The 20,086-nt window shown below is 36.0% G+C and overlaps 1 protein-coding gene across 1 annotated transcript in view; it reads left to right on the top strand.

Annotated features, from left to right (window-relative positions):
- The window catches only part of gfra4b (GDNF family receptor alpha 4b), a 58,994-nt gene that overhangs the window by 17,024 nt on the left and 21,884 nt on the right, over positions 1-20,086 (top strand). The window lies entirely within an intron of this gene.

Raw genomic sequence — 20,086 nt, 5'->3', positions numbered from 1 at the left:
CATGTCAACCGACCACTTTGTTACCAGCGCCCTCTGCTGGTCCAAACAAATATTTGACCTAAATACAGTGAAATGACAATTACAAGTACAATGAAATGTTTTTTTTTTTTTTTTTAAGTCCAATTGTTAAGGCACAAAATACATTTTCAGTTGCACTTTTAAAAAGAACTATTATGCAGTTTTGCATTGTTTACTATATAACCAGAATTTAAATTAATAGGCTTCTTCTTCATTTGTGTTATTCCTTTATTTATTTCATTCAAGATTTATTTTAAGTTAAATTGCATTGTTTTGAATAGTTTATCAAGGGATTATTTTGACGATGAAAAATAAAAGGAAAACAGTATAGTTTTTTCCCCCCAAAAAAATAAAGGAATATTTTTCAGTCATCATTTTTCTACAGTCCCATTTTGTAAAATAAATCATGAGAGAAACGTGTCGTGAACCCAGTATCGTGAATTGAATTGTATCGGGAGTTGAGTGAATCGTTACATCCCTAGAATCTACACTAAAAGTGAGTGTACGTCAAAAATCGGAAACTGTACTACACCAAAAAAAAATGTCATGTTATTGCTGAACTCTGTCCCACATCAAGTGTGATTTTAAAATGTTATTGATTTTTCCAATTTCCTTCAAAGCCAATTATCCTAAACTAACTATATTTTTGCTCTTTACTTAATTTGTACGGCTACAGGGATGAATGATGTGTTATACAGTAAGTGATATCCATCAATTTACACTAAGTTGGTTCTTTGCCTAAACTCAAAAATGTAAAGTTTATAGGAGAAAGTAAGGAGCACTTTAAATCTAAAATGCGAACTCAAAAGTGTTCCAATAGTGTTATTTTAAGAAATACCCACCAGGTGCTTTCAAAGTGTCTTTGGAATGACTTGAACATATGCTACTGCAAACAGCTCATTTATCCGATCAGTGTACAAGTCTCTACTGAGAAACGCTCTAGTCTGAATACTCCAATCCTGCCTGAAGTCTAGACATTTTATTCCTCTGAGCTCCTTTCCTCTGCGGTTAGTCAGACTTAACTTTATTGTACAGTCTTGTAATGCAGTGTTGATAAAGCCTGCTCGATTTCTCCAATGTTCCAGGGAGAGACGTGTGCGGGTACAAAGGCAGCAGACAGGAACCAACTAGAGGGCACCTGTCTGTGTGTGTCTGTGAGCTGCAGTGGATTTACGTCTGCTTCATGCAGAGGAGGCTGCAGCTTAGGAACAACACGGGGATGGAAGCGTCTCTCTGGAAAACACTGGATCCAACGTAACAATAGAAATGACACATGAAGTCAATAAATGAATAATGAATTAATAAAGAAATCAAGAAATTGATCAATAAATGAATAAACAAAGAAAACTAACATTTCATTTATCAAACTTATAATGGTGGCTTGACTGATATGAGAATTTTAGGGCTGATACCAATATTTTTCAAAAAAAGCCGACATCCAATGTATCTGCGGATTTATTAGTCGACAGCCGAGATATGATATATGAACATAGATTTGCACAGAATATATATTGTACATGAACACAAATTATTATAATACCTGAAATATGATTTAAGACAAAGAAGCAAAACACTAATGAATTAAATGAGGAACTTTAATAAGTAACAGTGACAGTATAAGGACTGTAAAGTCACGGATAAATAATAAAAAGCAAACTTGTGCAAATGGTATTTCCAAAATAAAATATAAAAAAATTTTCAAAAATAAAGTTGCTCAAATCTCAAAAAGTAAACAAGAACGAATCAAAAAAGCAAAATGTTACTGTAAACAATGAGCTTCCAGTGATCTCTAAAATTGGTCGCACCGAATAAATCGTCGGGCTTTAATGTTGAGAAGCAAAGAATACAGGGTTTAATGTTTATATATTTTAGGGTTTAGAATCAACAACCTTTATATCGGCAATAAAACTTGAGTAAAAAGTGAAAAAAGATTTTGCGAGAGTAAAAGTGTTTTAAACAATTTAAACTGTCAAAAGGTTTTCCACATAAAATCAAATAGTTATTATAATTTGATTTAACGTTAGCTGTTTGTGGCAGACTTTCACTTTTCCATCACCCTTTGGATCCAAATCTTTTTCATCTCAATGCCTTTTTAAGCTCTAATTAATTGGATCAAGTAAATGCCACTAAGCAGCCCTCTGAGTGATAACAATGGAAGGGCAGCCTTGTTTCATGTGTATCTCTCTGAAGAGGAAACTCTCCATATTAGGTTCATTGACTCTCTGAAGATTCAACAGCAATGCTGCATTGTGGTGCTGGCTCAACATGCTGTGAAGCAGCAACAGTAAGTTTTAGTGATTGCACCGAAAAGGAAATTCTTAGCCGAAACCGAAAACCAAAAATGAGAAAACCAAGGCTAAAAACCGAAAAAAATGATAATGCCAATTATTACTACAGCATTGCATTTATGACAGTGTATTAAGAATGTACGATATGTTATCATTGACGATATATTGTCAAAAATATTCTCACCAGTAAGAATATGCCATCCCACGTTAGAAACGATAAATTCCCATGTTGGAAATTAGCAAGGGTCACAGACCATTTGTCCCACAATTTAGCCAAGAATGCTCATAAAAACCTTGTTCCACGGGCCAAAATTGACAATCTGAAAGATTCGACTCTAGTTTCATCAGAAAAAATAATTTTGTTTCTAGCTCGTTTTGTTCTTCTGTAATCAGCAGTTTAATAGAGGCAATTCTCACACTTTTTTTGCTTTAGTGACACCTCAACATGAGTTTTCTACTATAAAACTACAAAAGCAACACTGAGACTGGGCTTTTGATGGAAACATTTTTATTATTTTGCTATCTATGTCAGAATTGAATGGATTTGTTATTGTATTTTGGCATTCCTCCAAGTCTCTCCCCCCATCATTCTCCACACACGCAACTTCCTCCTCCTCCCGGACATGCCGAGTCTCACCGCTTGCCCCGTTTTTTGATCAATTTCCCTCACTATCACGACACTCATTAGTCCACTTAGTTCCACACATGCTCTGGTCGAGTGTGAGCTGCTGGGAGCTTCAGCATCAACTCTCGTAGCACCATTTTCTGTCTTGTAAACTCCTTTCCTCTCCCTCTGAGCTCTGCCCAACATGAGTGATCTCTCATCCAAAGGTGCACTGCTGCCACCTACATGGCACCCGTTAGGGTTAGGGTTACACACTGTCTCCTAACAACCCCTGCCAAAAAACACATTTAACGTCTATAGACGTCTTTAGCAGTCAATGAGTTAAAAGTGTTAGAAGTTTCGGCCAAAATCCGGAAATGCACTTTTGGGTCATTTTCGGTGGTCGAATTTTTGGTGCATCACTAGTAAGTTAGTGAGAGTTTGAAGTTTTTTATCCTGACATTAATTCCTAAAACATGTGATTTTAATGTTAAGAAAAGAATGTCAACTTCTCTTGTGTATATGGAAAATTTATGTTTAAGCGGAACTTCTTTGTTGTTTTGCACTGTTGTTTAGATTACTATACGGTATGATATTGACCAAAATGCACCATAACACAATTTATCATGTTTTCAATAGTAAAAACTAAAAAATAATAGTCAATACTCTAAAATATAAACCAAGAAATCAAAAAAAGGACTGTGGCTTATACAAATATCCGTGGTCAAATGACAAGCTCATAAAAAGTGCAAAGCAGACTCTGGAAAAAACAGCCCTGAGGGGTCTCAGCTTGAGGTTTCCTACAGTTTGTGTGTTTTTTAGATGGCGATTCTTTGTCCTGTGGGTCACATTGTCGGTATTGTGAAACACAGCTTGATATCTCCCTCAAGATACTTGCTTATGCTGCAGCAGTGAGAAAAAAGCCTTTCAGTTAAGCTTGAGAGCAAAGTAGGAGTGTTTATGGCTGCTGTCACACAGGTATAGTCTCAGACTCATACTAAATAGTTGGGCAACAGCTGACAATTCTATCACCTTTATTTGGCTTGGTTTGATCTGCTCCAAAGTGACCGCAAAACCATGCCATTTACAGAGCTGCTTGTTTTTAATGCACTATTACTTTGATTGTACAATATTGATTGTATTTTCAGTAGAAAACAGATTTTTCAAGGTCAAAGTTAGGCAGAGAATAAAAAATCAGCTTAAGAACGGTTGTTTCATACAATGTAATCAACACACACGTTGAATGTGAGATCATTTGACACCGCTGTACTCAAATTTTAAAGTGCAAAATAAGCTTCTGACAAGGCAAGGCAAATGTATTTGTTTAGCACATTTCAGACACAAGGCAATTAAATGTGCTTTACATCATTAAAAAGTGCAACAGAAAACATTTACCCGTTTAAAAATCAATAGGGACATTAAAAACAGCAGAAACACATTAAATCAACAATAATAAGATTAAAAATCTCCCTCTGAATCATACGCAGTAGAGAAAAAGAGTTCCTTTAACTTGGATTTTAAAATGTTCACATTGGATAATGACTTCAGCTCTGCTGGCAGTTTGTTCCACTTTTTTACAGCATAACAACTAAAAACAGCGTCACCATGTTTGCTGTGAACTCTGGGCTCCACTATCTGACCTGTGTGCATAGATCTGAGAGACCTGACTAACATCTCATTAGCTGGGGTTATATTACAGATTTTTGCAAGTTAAAGCAATATTTCTGAATGTCGACAAACTATAGTTGCGCTTTGAATGTGTTTACACTGAAGGTTGTTTTAGGCATGAGCTGCGTAACTCCCGTGAAATCTCATCCCGCGAGACTTTGCTGCAGAAAGATGGACACTCCAAACCTCCTTATAACACTCTGCATTCCTTTGTTGTTTCACATCTAATGTGGCAGTAACAATTTTAAAGTATAATGCTAAGAAATGTCCCGGTTTCCTCTTCTGTCCACATGTACTACGCCATGTTTTCTCTGAGAGAAGTGGTCAGTATTTGGTATGGTATGGTATGATTTTTATTTAGACAGGGACAGTGCACAATTTAACATTGACCACATTGACCCCTAGTGGAAATGCTATTTTCCACTATGGGTGTCCCGATCCAATATTAATAATAATAATAATAATAATATTGATAATATCAGATATCGGTCCGATATCAGCCAGAAAACGAACATCTCATTTTATCGAACTGCATCTAAAATCAGATATATATATATATATATATATATATATATATATATACATATGTAAGCTCTCCGATAAAATGTTCCGCTCCAGCACTTCTATCCATAGGTGACTGTAGTTCACACTCCAACAAAGTAACTACTGTTAATGACTATTATTCTGTTTGAGTAACATCACTTGATCAAGCCTTTTCTAACATTCCACACTACAAAATAAGTAATAAAAGTATGTATGATTTGTGCTGATATCATATCAGATCAATATCGGTATTGACCAATACCAGTGTCAATATCGGTATCACATCGGAAGTGAAAAAGTTGTATTGGGACATTCCTAATTTCCACCTGTAGTGTCCCTGGGCAGGTTGATGTTACAGTACAATAACTGATTTTAAATGTAGATAAGCAAGTGACCATGGACTTATACATTTTAACATCATCATTAACATACATTTAATTTAAATAAGTTTGAAAAATTATAAAATTTTCCCCTAATCCTTTTCCAGGTGAATGGCCGCTCCCTCATGACGTCGTTACTGAGTGCAAGTTTGATTTTCTAGAAGCCCTTTTTATTGTGCTATTTACATTTTGCACATTTCCAAGGGTAATGAAAATGCAGCTACTGATGTATTCTTGACCAAACCCATTCACATATTTATACACCCGCAGCAGAACTTTAAAGTCTATTCTGAGGCTGACTGGGAGCCAGTGTAAATACTTTAAAACTGGACTAATGTGCTCTGACCTCTTTGTTCTGGTTAAGACCCGAGCTGCAGCGTTCTGAACCAGCTGTAGATGTTTGATGATCTTTTGGGGGATTCCTGTCAGAAGACTATTACAATAGTCCAGTCTGCTGGAGATAAAAGCATGGACCAGTTTCTCCTGGTCTTTCTGAGTCATGAAAGAGTTCACTCTGGAGATGTTCTTTAGGTGGTAGAAGCTGTTTTTGTGATAGATTTGAGTCACACTGAGTCAATCGGAACATAAAGGTTTGGGATTTGGTCTTTAGCTTTTAAAGATGGAGATTCAGGGTACTCTGTGACATCAGTCCTCTTTCCTCTGTAACCAAAGATAATCACCTCCATCTAGCACACACATGGCTGCAGTGAGCCAAAGCAACAAATGAGCTCTAATAAAAGAAAGAAAGAAAACAAGCCTTTGTATCACATTTTACTGAACTGTTGGCTTCAGAGCAATTATCACTGACTATCTTCTTATATGAAGAGTTCTTTTCAACTTTGATTTCGCTCAAATAACCTGAACTAAATTATGTAAAAACTCCATCCAACATTTTTCAGGGTCACAGGGATGAAAAAACCTCCTACACTTATGAAAACAGAGTTATCTGCTTTTGCAAATGAACACTTCATATGTGCATTTATAAAATATTGTACGCGTATGTAAAATGTATGAGCACATCACTCAAACACCTTCAGAGGGTGGACATCATCATTACCATAAACAATTAGCCAGATACCCACACGCTACCGGCTATTTCTGCTTCTATGTGATGATATTACAGTCGAGTTAATTAATACATGACATTTTCTACTGCCATACAGTGCTTTATTTTAATCAAGGTAGAGTTTATACCGTGCAAATCTCGATGGATGAACTGTGGAGGGATGTAAAGCAGACTAGCTGTGCTCCAGGGTACAGCTAATGGGGACGCAAAATAAATAAATAAATAAAAACATTTGACTATGATTTTAATCAGAGAGGATGTTACACTGTAGTGTGGTTACAAAAATAAAAAAATTCTCAAAATATTTTGAAAAATGTGTATGTATGAATCCAAACTTTTATTATGAACCAATTCTGGATTAATTATTCCGAATTAAATTATTCGTAATTAAAGTTTTCTGCTTCATGTTTAAGTAGAAATAGTAATTCTGAATTGAAGTTTACATGAAAAACAGGTTTATAGAGATAAAGATAACCTTTATTAGTCCCACAAAGGGGACATTTTCAGAATTTCAGAGTTTATTTGGATTTTTTCAATTCCGCTGGGGGTTGGAACGGGTTCTGATTGGACAGGGAGTGAACATGACATATCACGTCAAAAAATACAAAACAAATCTTTTCTTTTCAGCTACAACATAGAAGATCATATAATAAGAACTCATTAAATAAATAGTCTTGACTTGAGTCAGGGCGGCCATCTTGGATTATGTACCAGCGCGTCATCACGTCAGGACGAGCAGGCGTAGAAAGACCGGAATTATTTTAAAGTGGAATTAAGCATTTACAAGATCAAGGAATTATTTAATTCTGAATTAAAATCGGTAAAATTTGGATTTAGGTTTAACTCAGAATTACCATTTTCATGCGTAATTAAGTGTTCACAAGGTCAGTTTAAAAAGGATTTAACTTTTATTCTGAATTAAAGGGGAATGTAAACGTGGCCAGTGTGCTTTATGTTTTGTTCCTTGAGGTCTTACATTTTCTACGATGCCACTTTTAAATACTAACTGCATTCTAACTGTCCTTGAGTTTGCGGTCCTTTCTATGGGCTAATCACTTTAAAATGTGACTATATGTATTAGTTTTTTAAACAGTATCCCACAGCAGAAAGCCTTGAGCAGGCTGTTAAGAGGCGACACACACTGCTTTGACTATGAGCTAGCCTTGACAGTCTCTGTACCTGAGGACAAAGAAACTGAAACAAAGCCATCTATGTGATTATCATACAAATGATGAATTAAAGTCTATGTTCGACCTGAACAGTGTTTTAATGGCCTTTGTTGACTTACTTGATTGACTGGTAATGGCTATTATTTTTTTTCCATTAGTGCACACAAAAACCTGTTATTACTGGGCTAGTTCATACGCATGTCACATGTTAATGTGAAACATAAACAATTCACACTGTAACAATTTATTACATTAAAGTACACTTGATAATCACTAAGGTATCATTAGATTTTTACTTTACTTTTCACATCTATTTTGCTCCCTTTTATGTTACTTTCTCAAGTTTCTTCTTGTATAACAAGGTCTTACTTTTCACTCACTTGTTCCTGTTCATGCAAATAATTTTTAATACAAAAAGCTGCTTCCTCACAGCAGTGTCCAATGTTTATGAAATATTTGACAGACATGATGCTTGGTGATGCTTGCTTAAATTAATAACTGAGTTGTTACTTCATCCAGTTTATCATTATATTGTTTTTATTATTATCAAAATATGTTATTGAACTACATAAACTAGCAGTTACAGTTAATCAGCAGTTTATTTTAGATTTACCTCATGGTCTATATGATAATCAAAAACATGGAGAAAAAAATATTGTAAAGAGTCCTTTTTAAACTTTACTTATGCTGCTGTTTTTCAGAGGCGTAAACTCATTTGCAATCAAGCTATCCAGAGTCCAATCCTATTCTCTGATCCACTTTACACTAAAATGTATGACCTATTGCAGGGGTACCCAATGCATTGATCGTGATTTACTTGTCGATCGCAGAGGCATTTTGTGTCGATCGTGCACATGCATGGGCCGCGTGACTAAATAAATGAATGACAACAGCAACAAAACTTAATAATTCAGCTTTGGACCACAATTTGTGGGGGCGCTTGTGGCACAAATCTGTTCATTTGCAACATTAAAGCGGTCACATTCCCGCTCACACCGGCTCAACCAGGTACATTCATAAGACAAACCTACGTGTGTGGAAGGTGGTAGAGTTTTGAGCTAACTCTCGTGTTCACTACCTGAGATTGCATACAGAGAGGCAGTGGGAGGTTTTGCTTTGAATCAATCAATCGGTTTATTGCAGATGAACAGAAAATGAATCTACAAGTCATATTAAGTCAATAGGAGAAACAGGACCTCAGGGTAAAAGTTAGGATGGGCCCAAAAAATCCAGCCTGACCCGAGCCCGACCCGCTAACTTAAATTGTAGGCCCAAGCCCAAAGCAAACCCGACGTAAATTATTATTTTATTGAACGTATTGCAGCCGGTAGATTAGTAGCGCGGCGCCTCGCGCAACGAGGGGGCAGAGAGGGGGGCGGACTCACACTCACCGCTGCCCAACAGGTATTGTAATGACGTTTTACAGTTTTACAGGTTTTAATGGAAGTCGTAGTAACACACCAAAAATAAACAATCAAACACACAAAGAACCGTTTTACACCGTCATACACTCACACTACCGTGGGAACAGAATTGTTCACTCTTTCCCCAGCCTCCCAGCCAATCAACACACACAACACATGTAAACAAAGACACACATTGGTAGAGAAAGCTGCACGTAACCATGATGCCTTCTCCGCCATGGGAAATCTCAACATCAGTTAATCACTGAACGCACACAAGTGGAACATAACTAGAACATAGAACCCAGTTCGTTACAGCATTGCAGACCAGACCAGGCGGCCTGTGCGTGGAGCACAAGCCTGACTGAAGCACGCAATCATATTTGTTCCCTGTGCTCCATCAGCAAGTGAGGAATGAGCAAAATCAGCAAATAATATCAGTATATATAATCAGTGAATGTGAACGCTGAACAACTAAACGCAACACAACGCCGGCAATATCTGTCCCACCGCTAGCAGAAATCACTTTAGAAATGATACCACAACAATATAAAAGTGTTTTGTGTTTATTAAAAAATAACATTGATATAAAAGAGAGTAAAAAAAAAAGTTAAAAATGAAACCCGACCCGAGTTCAGGGTGGGCCAAGATTCTACACTCAGCTCACTCCCTGGGCCCCGAACGTATATTTCTCAGCATTTTTATTCTATGTTGTTATCTCGTGTTTCTCCTCCTTCGACTCTTTTGTTGTGATACACAAGACATTTGTGATTGTCAGGGTCAAACAAGAGCTCATCAAAGATAAAGACATACATGCAGTTTTCAGAATTTTAATTCTTACAGTATTATTTTAATTTGAAGATCAAATGATCAGTTACTGTAGTTAGTTAAAGATGTAATTTACTGTTGATTTAAAGCAGTACAAATTATGTTCAAGATTTATTGATTGATTTATTATTATTTATCATTTAGGGGTCTATTGTGTCTGTTTATTTGATTTATTAGGTATGTCTATATGAGTTGTATAATGTGTATTAAGTTTAATATTTAATATATAATTATTCTTATTTGTTAATGATTTTGATTTGTGCATTCTGGTCAAACTGTCTTTTTTAGTGTTAATCTTACTGTCTGGTAATCATATCTGTCTCTTCGCTTACGCACATGGTTGTGTTGTTTTTAGATTTAGATTAAGTTGAAATTAGATGTTCTGAAACTGCGTGTCCTTGTCCTGAAAATGGCAGTGAACAAATTGACCTGAACATATTTTATGAATAGATTTATTGAGTATAAAGACACATAATTATAGTGTTACTCACAAAAGGAAACCATGAATAATAATCCATTCCAACAAAGGCATTGAAGTTCTTCTAAAAAACAAAGTGAGCAAAAAAATACTCAAACACCCTGTGTGTTAATGACTAGCAACGCTAAGTGTGGTTTTAATTGTGGGGTTTTGATGAAGTGAGCAGCTCTGAGATCAACAAACTGCTGACCATCACACTTTCACAGTGTTTTCACAGTGTACGATGAAAAGGAAAGGCTACATTTTTATTCTGTATATTTTCAAAATATTTTTTCTTGGTTGTATTTACATTTTTAAAATATATTTCAATCCAAGTGTTACTGTTTCAGTATTTTATTTGACAAATAACGAATCATTATTTAATAACTGTAATTGTGTAAATATTAAAAATAGAATTATTTATAATTATAATCCCCCAACACATTAGATCATGAAGTATGTATGTACCCCTGACATATTGAATATATATAACACACAAATAGTTCTTTAAGTCTTACCAATCACTTCATATTTGGTGTTACATGTTTCCTGCATGATTGACACTCTTTATTAAAGCTTTTGCAATCATAACCAAGTTGTGGCATGGTTTGCGAAGAAAATGTAATTACAAGCTTTTTCCTCAAGGATTGTGAATGGAAGTAGCAGGAATAATAGTTGCTGTCATGTACATGTTGTAATGGATTTGTGCACAGATTGCTGTATTTGTCACTCTATGCACAGCTTGCCTGTTTGTGTCCATATACCTTTCAATTCTGCGTCGTTACCTTTACAGAGAGAATGCAAAGACTGTTAATGAATCCAATAATAATGAATCATGTGCTGTTACGACTTGTAATCCTGCGTGTTTGACAAAATAAAGATGAATTTCAGGGACTGAAATGAATTAGGACGTTGCTACGGTTGGTTTTCCATTGGCAGTGAAATTGAAGTGACACGAAAAGAAAATTGTAATTGTCACATGAAACGTCCCTTTGTTCTATAAACTGTGACAGAAATGCTTAATGGGTTTTCTGTTTGAATAATAGAGAAATGTTTTACTCAGTCATTGTTTCTATTTCCCTAAAGTAATTACACAGATTTTTCTGGGGATGGGAATAAAAAACTTAATTTAAAAAATCTGGTGTGGAGAAACAAATTAATATTCCTGTTTCCCAAACACAACTGACACTAGAGAAAGTGATTGCTACGAATCAAAGAGGATAACAACATCTCAGAGCACAGTGAAAACCAAATCACTAACATGATAATTACCAGTCTATCAGAGCTGCTCAAAAGCCACGTAAGTCTTCAGGAAGTATTCTGATCAATTGAAGTGACATGCTCACAAATGGTGCAAAAATGTGGAAGCTTGACTATTATCCATTCCTGTATGTATTCCTCGTAAAGACTTCAGCACTGAACAGTAAATTTCATTCATTCATTCATTCATTCTTAACAGTGCTGACTTGACTGACAGCTCTGAAGATGACAAATTGCTTCCCAGCGCTGCGATCCGTGCAGAATGACTTTCACATATCCTTTGCAATCATTCCTGGGAGCACCTGAAAGACAAACAACCCTGTTTTAACACACAAACTCTCACACAGCATTTCTTCTTCTCCATTTTTTAAAGCTTTTTATTTTGTAGCTTTAAGTAGCAAATGACTAAAGAACTGAGAATTTGCAGTTCCCTGTGAAGCAACACAACATACGTATACACTTTATATATATATATATATATATATACACTATATACACAAAGTAAATTTTAGTGTTCACCAAAGTTCCAGCCACCAAAAATATTCCAGTCTGTTGATTGATTTATTCTTTGAAAGATTCATATTAATTTTTTACAATTGCAATGTTTTCATTTTAGTGAGGTTAGTACACATTCAGAGCCATAAATGTAATGGGACTAATTATTAGCTTGATAATTTATTTCGGTTTATCAGTTTTTGACCTTGGCTTTTTCATTTTTGGTGCTCGGTTTTGGCCAATAATTTTCCCTAGTAAATGTGTAATTAAATCCAATGTTCAGACATATTTATTTGATTGCAGACGAATTGAATGCACTGAAATTAGCAACAATGACAATGATAAAACAAACAATTGTGACACATTTTATGAAGCTGTGATGCAAAATCATTTCAGTAAAATCCCACAAACATATGTTTACTTTGGATGAATTTACACAGACTAGTTTTAGAGCGTTTTTTTTTTTTAATTTTTTTTTATTGCTGCTTTTTTTTTAGCCTATGTTAATATGCATTGTAAATCTAGAGCACATCAGGGAAGCAATATCTACCTTATCGGATTATTTTCCTAGGTCGCTGTGCAGTTGCAATCAACACTTCTGTTGCAAGAGCTGAGTAAAGTTAAAAAAGAAAAACCCAATATACAACATTAGAACTGGCCTATTGCAGACGTGTTGAAGAAACTCATCAGAACATCAAAACGAGCAACTCTGTAACTGACTTGGTTTTTCTTGTCACTTTAGAGCGATTCAAAATGTTCATCATAGTGCACGCAAACCAAGCCAAATCAAGGTATTCAAATATGAAATGGTTCTTTGCACGTTTGGCCCGAGCATGGGACTAGTATACCCCTATTTTAAAGCAAAGTAACAGCTGTTTCTAATTAGATTTAAATGTGTATGCTAATGTTATTGCTAATAAAATCATGAATAAAGATAGAGGTCTCTTTTTAACAACCTTGGTACTGCCTGGAAGAGCTGGCTTTAAACTGGAACCTTCCTCATCTCTCCACTAGCTGTCATCGTACAGAAGCTCGACAATCACAACTGCTGTTGGCACCAAACGCCTTCATTTGAGGCAATGAAATTAAGTCAGCATCTGGTTATGCTTAAACAGCTTAATGCCTGTATTTTTCTGTCGTCATCTTGATGTCAGATTTTTTTTTTTTTTACATTCGCCAAATTGTTATAATGTGTGACAAAGTGACAGGGGCCCTTCCTACTCACTTTCATGCTTTGCTGGAGTCTATGCTACACCAGGGTTAGAACAAGTCCTTGAGGAATTCTATGTTTATTTTTGATGCACAGCAATCCACTGAGACAAAGCACAAAAAGAGAAGTGGCGTTTGGTTTATCCATAGAATAATAATAATAATAATAATAATAATAATAATAATAATAATAATAATACATTTGATTTAGAAAGCACTTTTCAGACAAAGAAAATGCAGCTCAAAGTGCTTTACATAGTAAAAAAAAGGAACAAAACATCCACCCCTCAAAAAGACAGTCAAACGTACACAAACGGCACACAGGATAAAAATAAACACACAATGGTGGCAATGGTACGTGCATGGCTACAGAGACTCCAATAAGATGACACTATCACAGGAGCCGTCTGGACCGGGAGATCCAGACGGCTCCATGAGGAAACACTGGATGATAAAAGAGATAATTAAGGGCAATAAAAATAGTCAAAAGATAAAACAAATGGTAGTCCTAAAACAACATAAAAATAAGCTAAAATGTGATTAGGGTTGGGCACCGGTTCCTAACGTTCGGTGTTACGAACATGTCTGCATTTTGATTCTTTTTTTCGATTCGTAAATGCCCGCACTAGTTTTTTTCCGCGGCTTGCTCCGTTTGTTTACGCGGGGTTTGTATAGGGTGCGTTCAGAACGTGACTGTAGTGACTGTTAATGAAATAATTAAATAAATAAAGCTTAAAATAATAATAAAAATAATTAGTTTAAAGCTAAATTAAAAAGAAGTGTGTCTTGAGTTTACTCTTAAAAACATTAAGACACAAACGGGGGGCCGTAAACCTGAAACGATGCCTCACCGTGGGTGTGTGTCCTGACTTTGGGAATTACTAGAAGGCCAGTGTCAGTCCTGTGTGTTCATCAGGACACGTACTGCAGAGTTCTGTAATAGTTGTAAACCTGAAATAGTTTTTTTAGGAAGACCAGGGCATTACAGTAATCAATTCGACTGGTGATAAAAGCATGCATTAACGTCTGTGTTGGCCCGAGAGAGAATAGGACGGACTCTGGGAATTTTTTTTTTAAATGATAAAAACCTATTTTTGTTCTGTTTTTAATATGAGGGATAAAGGTAAGCTCAGAGTCCAGAATAACGCCCAGGTTTTTAATTTGTGAAGAGTGAGTTAAAGATGCGGCTTGTAATTTAGGTGAAAGTATCTCTCTCTGGGCTTCAGTTTTGTCCAGATTGAGCTGGAGAAAGTTTTCTGCCATCCAAGATTTGATATCTAAAATACAGTTAAAAGAGCATTCATTGGACTCGTGTCATCAGGAGACACAGAGATGTACAGCTGGGTATCATCAGCATAACTGTGGAAGTTTACTCCATGTTTCCTGATGACATCACCAAGAGGGAGCATAAATCTTTTAATGCAACAGAAGTCTTTTTGATTGGGCACCTTCCAAAAAAGAAACTTAGTTCTGATTGGATTTTGTCCCATGTGAACATTCGTTTGCAAAAGGTCAACACTCCATGTAGTTTGCTTTTATCAGTTAACAAAAAATATCAATCATTTCAGATGGTTGTTGTTCACTTTTTTTTACTTAATCATAGTCTCATCATTGTCAAGAATGTAGTTGACTAAAACTGATGAACATTTTTAATCAACAACATTAACACTGTACTCAAAAAAAATATTTGTTTGCAGCGCCGTGCAACACAGTAGGTGTTAAAAAAAAACAACTAAATTTACAACAATTTTCAACCTTGGGGTTGTGACCCCATGTGAGGTCGCCCAGAATTCAAATGGGGTTGCCTGAAATGGCCAGTTATTAAAATTACCAATTAAAATCATATTTTGGTGATTTTCTTTTAATTAACATTATTATTCTTTTTCAAAATAAAACACCACACATTATCAAACAACTGTATTCTATACTTTCACTTCCTCAATTATCAATCTAGTAAAAAAAAAACAAAAAAACAAATCAGTATAATAATGTAATAATTCAATATTTAACTAAATAAAAATGACAATTTAAATTATAGTTTTGTAATTTTTAACACCACAACACCACATACAATCTCACACAATTGTATTCTATACATTCCTCAAATATAAATCTGGTAAAAAATTTAAATTTAAATTTAAAAAAAATAATAAAAATATCTCGCTGTCTCGGGGGTCGCCAGAAACTTGTGAAATCAAAATCAGGCACCATTCAAAACCTCTCAAGATCACCTTACATTACAAAAATAAAATAATAAAAAATATAATATGAATGAATACAATGAAAACATACATGGCTATAAACAATCAAGAGTGAATAAAAGGAAACAAAAAGATTGGGTACCACTGGGCCATAAAGTGTTTGGTTTCCTTGCCTCAAAAACTACAATTATACAAAAATGCTTGTATTACAACTCTTTCTAAGAATGCTAGCTTAAGGTGACAGCTCCATGCACAGAGCGCCTTTTGCTTCCACAGGAGAACATCCTGTCTGACTGACCTCAAGGACTGGGGGCATGTTGAGAGTCTGAGCACCACAGAGGACAGAGAGCTATTAAAGATTCTCATCAGTAAAAGTGCCCATCAATCATGACAGTGAAATGCGCGGCCCCTCTTCCGTCCAGTGGCGACTGTTGAATGACAGCCACAGCTGGAAGGCATTATGTTCAGACCACAACATCAGAACTGAGATGGGGTTAACACTTTATCACTGTGCACAGACAGGCACTGGCATAAATGTTTTCCTCACCTTACAGGAAAACGGGCCTCTTAATAAACTCACTCACTTTAAGAAGCCTGAGCCAAAATATGTTTTCCAGCTGTTCAGTCGTGATGGCATGAGCAAGGCAGACCTGTTAGGATTTAGACATCCTCATTTGTCAAAGTCAATCAAATGAAAATAAGGCACGAGGGATGGTATCATCGTTTAGTATAAGAACATGTCCGTGTGGGATGAACCTGTAGTGAAGGCATTGACTATATGAACTGGATCATGAAGAGATTTATATAAAAACAGATAAAATATGAATTTGTATATTTTTTAAAGACAGGATTTGAAAATAGATTCTGTATGTTCTCCATAAGTAAGCTGTTGCTTGATGGATTACTATCTGTTTCTAATACCCTTGTCATTAAAATGCAAAAATGTATTTGCACTTATTTGTTTAAAGGAAGGAAGTTACGCTTTTTTAACAGTTATTAGATTATGTGCTAAAACAAAGTGCAAGTGAATGAGAAAACAATTTTTTGCATTAACTCAAGTTTTTGGTGTAAGATTATAGATTTACCAGCTCATGAAATAAAAAAAAAAAATTAAAGGTAAAGAAGTTGGAAATATTAAGATATATATATATATACCTTGTTGTTGTTTTTTTTTTTTTACCAGATTTGCACCAACTAGAGGTGCAATTTGCACTGCCCTAAAGTTCACAGCTGATGATGCATAAATTCCAGAGTTCCAGACACATCACGTCGAAATATCTCAAAAGCATGGCTGGCTAAGATAATACAGTATTTACGAAGAAGGTTGGGGTGTTTTTACACTTTTTCAAATAGGAGGTTGGAAAATTCCAAAATCCAAGTTGCCTTGAATACCCAGTGATGTCCGGCAAAAAAAAGTAGTAGGCTAAAAAAAAAAAAAGTAGAAGGCTTTGACTCGTACTGCGCCCTCTAGGGGCAAAACACACAATCGTGGTGCTCATTTTATGACAACTGTAGCACCAACAGACGTATTTTATTCCCCCGAGTCCAAATATGTGGTTTGTTTTTGGCTAGGGACCGAATTGCACCCACTGGAGGCCGCGGAAGTTTGGTGTGCTTCAGCAGCAGGGTCGGGTTTATGCTAATGATGGCTTATGGGAGAGGGGTGTAAAGCTGCTGCTTGGTAGCCTGGAATTCATCCTAATCTTCTTGTATTAATCATACTGGTGTTTGAGTTATAGTGGCTGAGCGGGGCGGGACAAACACGAGCAGAGCAACCAATCAAACGATGAGCGGACCTGGCCACAGTAGCGCGACAAGCATAGTTATTTTTCTCGAAAACAGCGTGTAGTACGGTACACACTTACAGTTTTAAAGTCTCTTCTTGTTGTGGTTTCGAACATCTTTTCCATGTCGGCCGCCATTTTTGTTTTGACACTGCTTGGCGCACGGGATATTACGTTTTTTCCTGTTCGGCTCAGGAAATGGCGGCATCACCAAACCCACTTCCTCATAACAAGGAAGGAAGTGGGTGTGGCTTTTCCAGGCTAGCTGCTTGGTGGTGCGTGTGATGAACTCTCGCGAGAGTGTGAAAAACTTAAATCTTTCATGGATTTTAATGATTCTTTCGGTGCGAAAGGGGTACGCAATAATTTATGAACATGTTTTAGAGTAGAAGGCGGCCAGAAAGAGAGTAGTAGGTGATTCCCCCTGCCGCCTGCGCTTGTGGAGATCCCTGAATGCATGACTGCTCAAAGATGTATCGCTCCCTTTCCACATTTTTGCACGCCCCACTAAAATCACACCCCCTGGCTGTGATGTTAGTCTGATGACATAAAAATGTTATTTTAAATATAATGTTTTATTTTGTTGTATACGTTGTATACCTATCGCACTGCTCACACTGCTTACACACCATTTACACCCCAACCAGTCGAGGCAGATGGCTGCCACCTCTTGACCTGGTTCTGCTGGAGATTTTGTTCTTGTTAAAAAAAACTGTTAGAAAGGAGTTTTTTTCTTCCCACTGTTGCTTATGCTTGTTTCTGTGGATTTGTTGGGTTTTTTACTTTTTATTACGAATTTTATATTTTGATAGCTCTTTGTAATTATATTGTATATAAATAAAGTTGAATTGAATTGAATTTCTTTAACCTGTTAACCGCCAGCCTCTTTTCTCCAAAAATCACATACCTATAAAAGATAATGCTCTTAAAAACTTCAACATGATGTTTTAAATACAGAAACCTTAAAAAACCCAGATATTCACATCAAATATAAAGCCATTTCTCAATAGAGAAGGCTCCAAAGGCAGAAATAATTGAACTAATGTATGGACATCAACTGAAGCAAGTTTGGTGTTAATAATAAACAGGTCAAAGATACACGTTTTTGTAAAATAAAAGTTCAGGCACAACTGTTCCAAATGTTTCCACAAGTTTGGGAATAAGTGTGTAACTGTAATATGCCAGTCAATTTGAGTCCAATCATTTAGTAGTAGAAGAAATTCTATATTAAATGCAATATTTTATTTCTTTCAGAGTACTTCCATCAATGTCTTATAAAACAGACATATTTTCCCCCCTCTAGAATAGCTACTGTAATGTACTACAGTGGTTCAGGAGGAGTCAGAACACCCACATGGTGGACGTGTGTTGCTCATTAGGTTCCAGTCATAACACAAACAAAGGGAAGCAAGACACCGCATTGACTGCTTAGTGATAAGGTGACGTCTTTGTAAGTGAGGTTGAATTACACGAGTGCAACATATGTTTTTGACATCTTCAAAGAAACTTGAGGATTTTTCTCAGACTTTACAAACAGTGCAAGTATTGAATCAATACAAAAGCAACACTACTCCACACTTTAGCTCTCATGGGAACACCCTAGCAGTAAAATAATCTTCCTTAGTTGTGTCGTTTTTGAGTCTGATGCTCTGCCCACCAATGGCTAAATGCATTATGGGTTGAGGGCTTTTCTGCTGGGAAACCTTATGCTAGTGTTGAACCTACCTGAGTTTAGCTTTCATTTTGCCCTTGTACACCCATTGAAACATTGTTTTTAATAGCATAGGTCACTCAATCAGAATAATGCACCTGTACACAAAGTAAATAGGAATTGTTTCAAGTCATCAAATCTCCACACAGCCTAGATTGGTATTCAATGTGCATCTATGCTATATGCTCACTTAGCATAGCTGATCTTTGTAGCTCTATCATGCAACCTAAGGCAGTGGTTCTGAAACATTTTTGGCTCAAGTCCCCCTTTCTCTTATTCCTGAATCCAAGTACCCCCTTTGTCTGACTACATTTTGCTTAGAAAACCATTAAAAACAACTGTGGAGCATAATGACGGAATTAACAAGTGATAACACACATTTTAAAAAATCTCCTTTTTTTAATAGTGGAAAGAAACAGTATTTAGTGCAGTGGTTCCTGACCTTTTTTGGATTGTAACCCCCTATTTGATCTCAAGAATTTCTGGTGACTCCAATCACGTTTTCTAGAATTCATTTTTGATCATGTTTGAGCTCAGATATATACAGCATATTACTTTTTTTTTTTTTTTACTGCATTTTATTTTAAGTAGATTTATATTTCACAAAGTCAAAGTATAGAAAACAGTTGTTTAAGATTGTGTTGCTTTATTAATAATAATAAAAAAAAGAATAATAATTTAGAAATTTTAAAAGTTTTTACATTTTTCAAAAATTTCAGGCGACCCCATTTAAACTCTAGCCAACCCCACATTAGGTCCCGCCCCCAAGGTTGAAAAACACTGATTTAGTGGCTCCCGAATAGATTTATTTCTATAGTTTTTATCATTTCCAGTCATCTCACGCCTGGGGTGGGACCAAGACTGACACTTTATTTGTTATTTTTTCTTAAGTACCCCCTGTAGTGCCATCAAGTACCCCTAGGGTTACACATACACCATTTGAGAAACACTGACCTAATTGAGCTCCAGTCAGGACTTTGTGTGTGATAGCAAAAAAAAATT

This window comes from Gouania willdenowi, chromosome 10 (genome assembly GCF_900634775.1).
Source record: "Gouania willdenowi chromosome 10, fGouWil2.1, whole genome shotgun sequence".
Lineage (NCBI taxonomy): Eukaryota > Metazoa > Chordata > Actinopteri > Blenniiformes > Gobiesocidae > Gouania > Gouania willdenowi.
The sequence above is the reverse complement of the archived record's forward strand: the minus strand, read 5'-3'. Positions and strand labels throughout refer to the sequence as shown.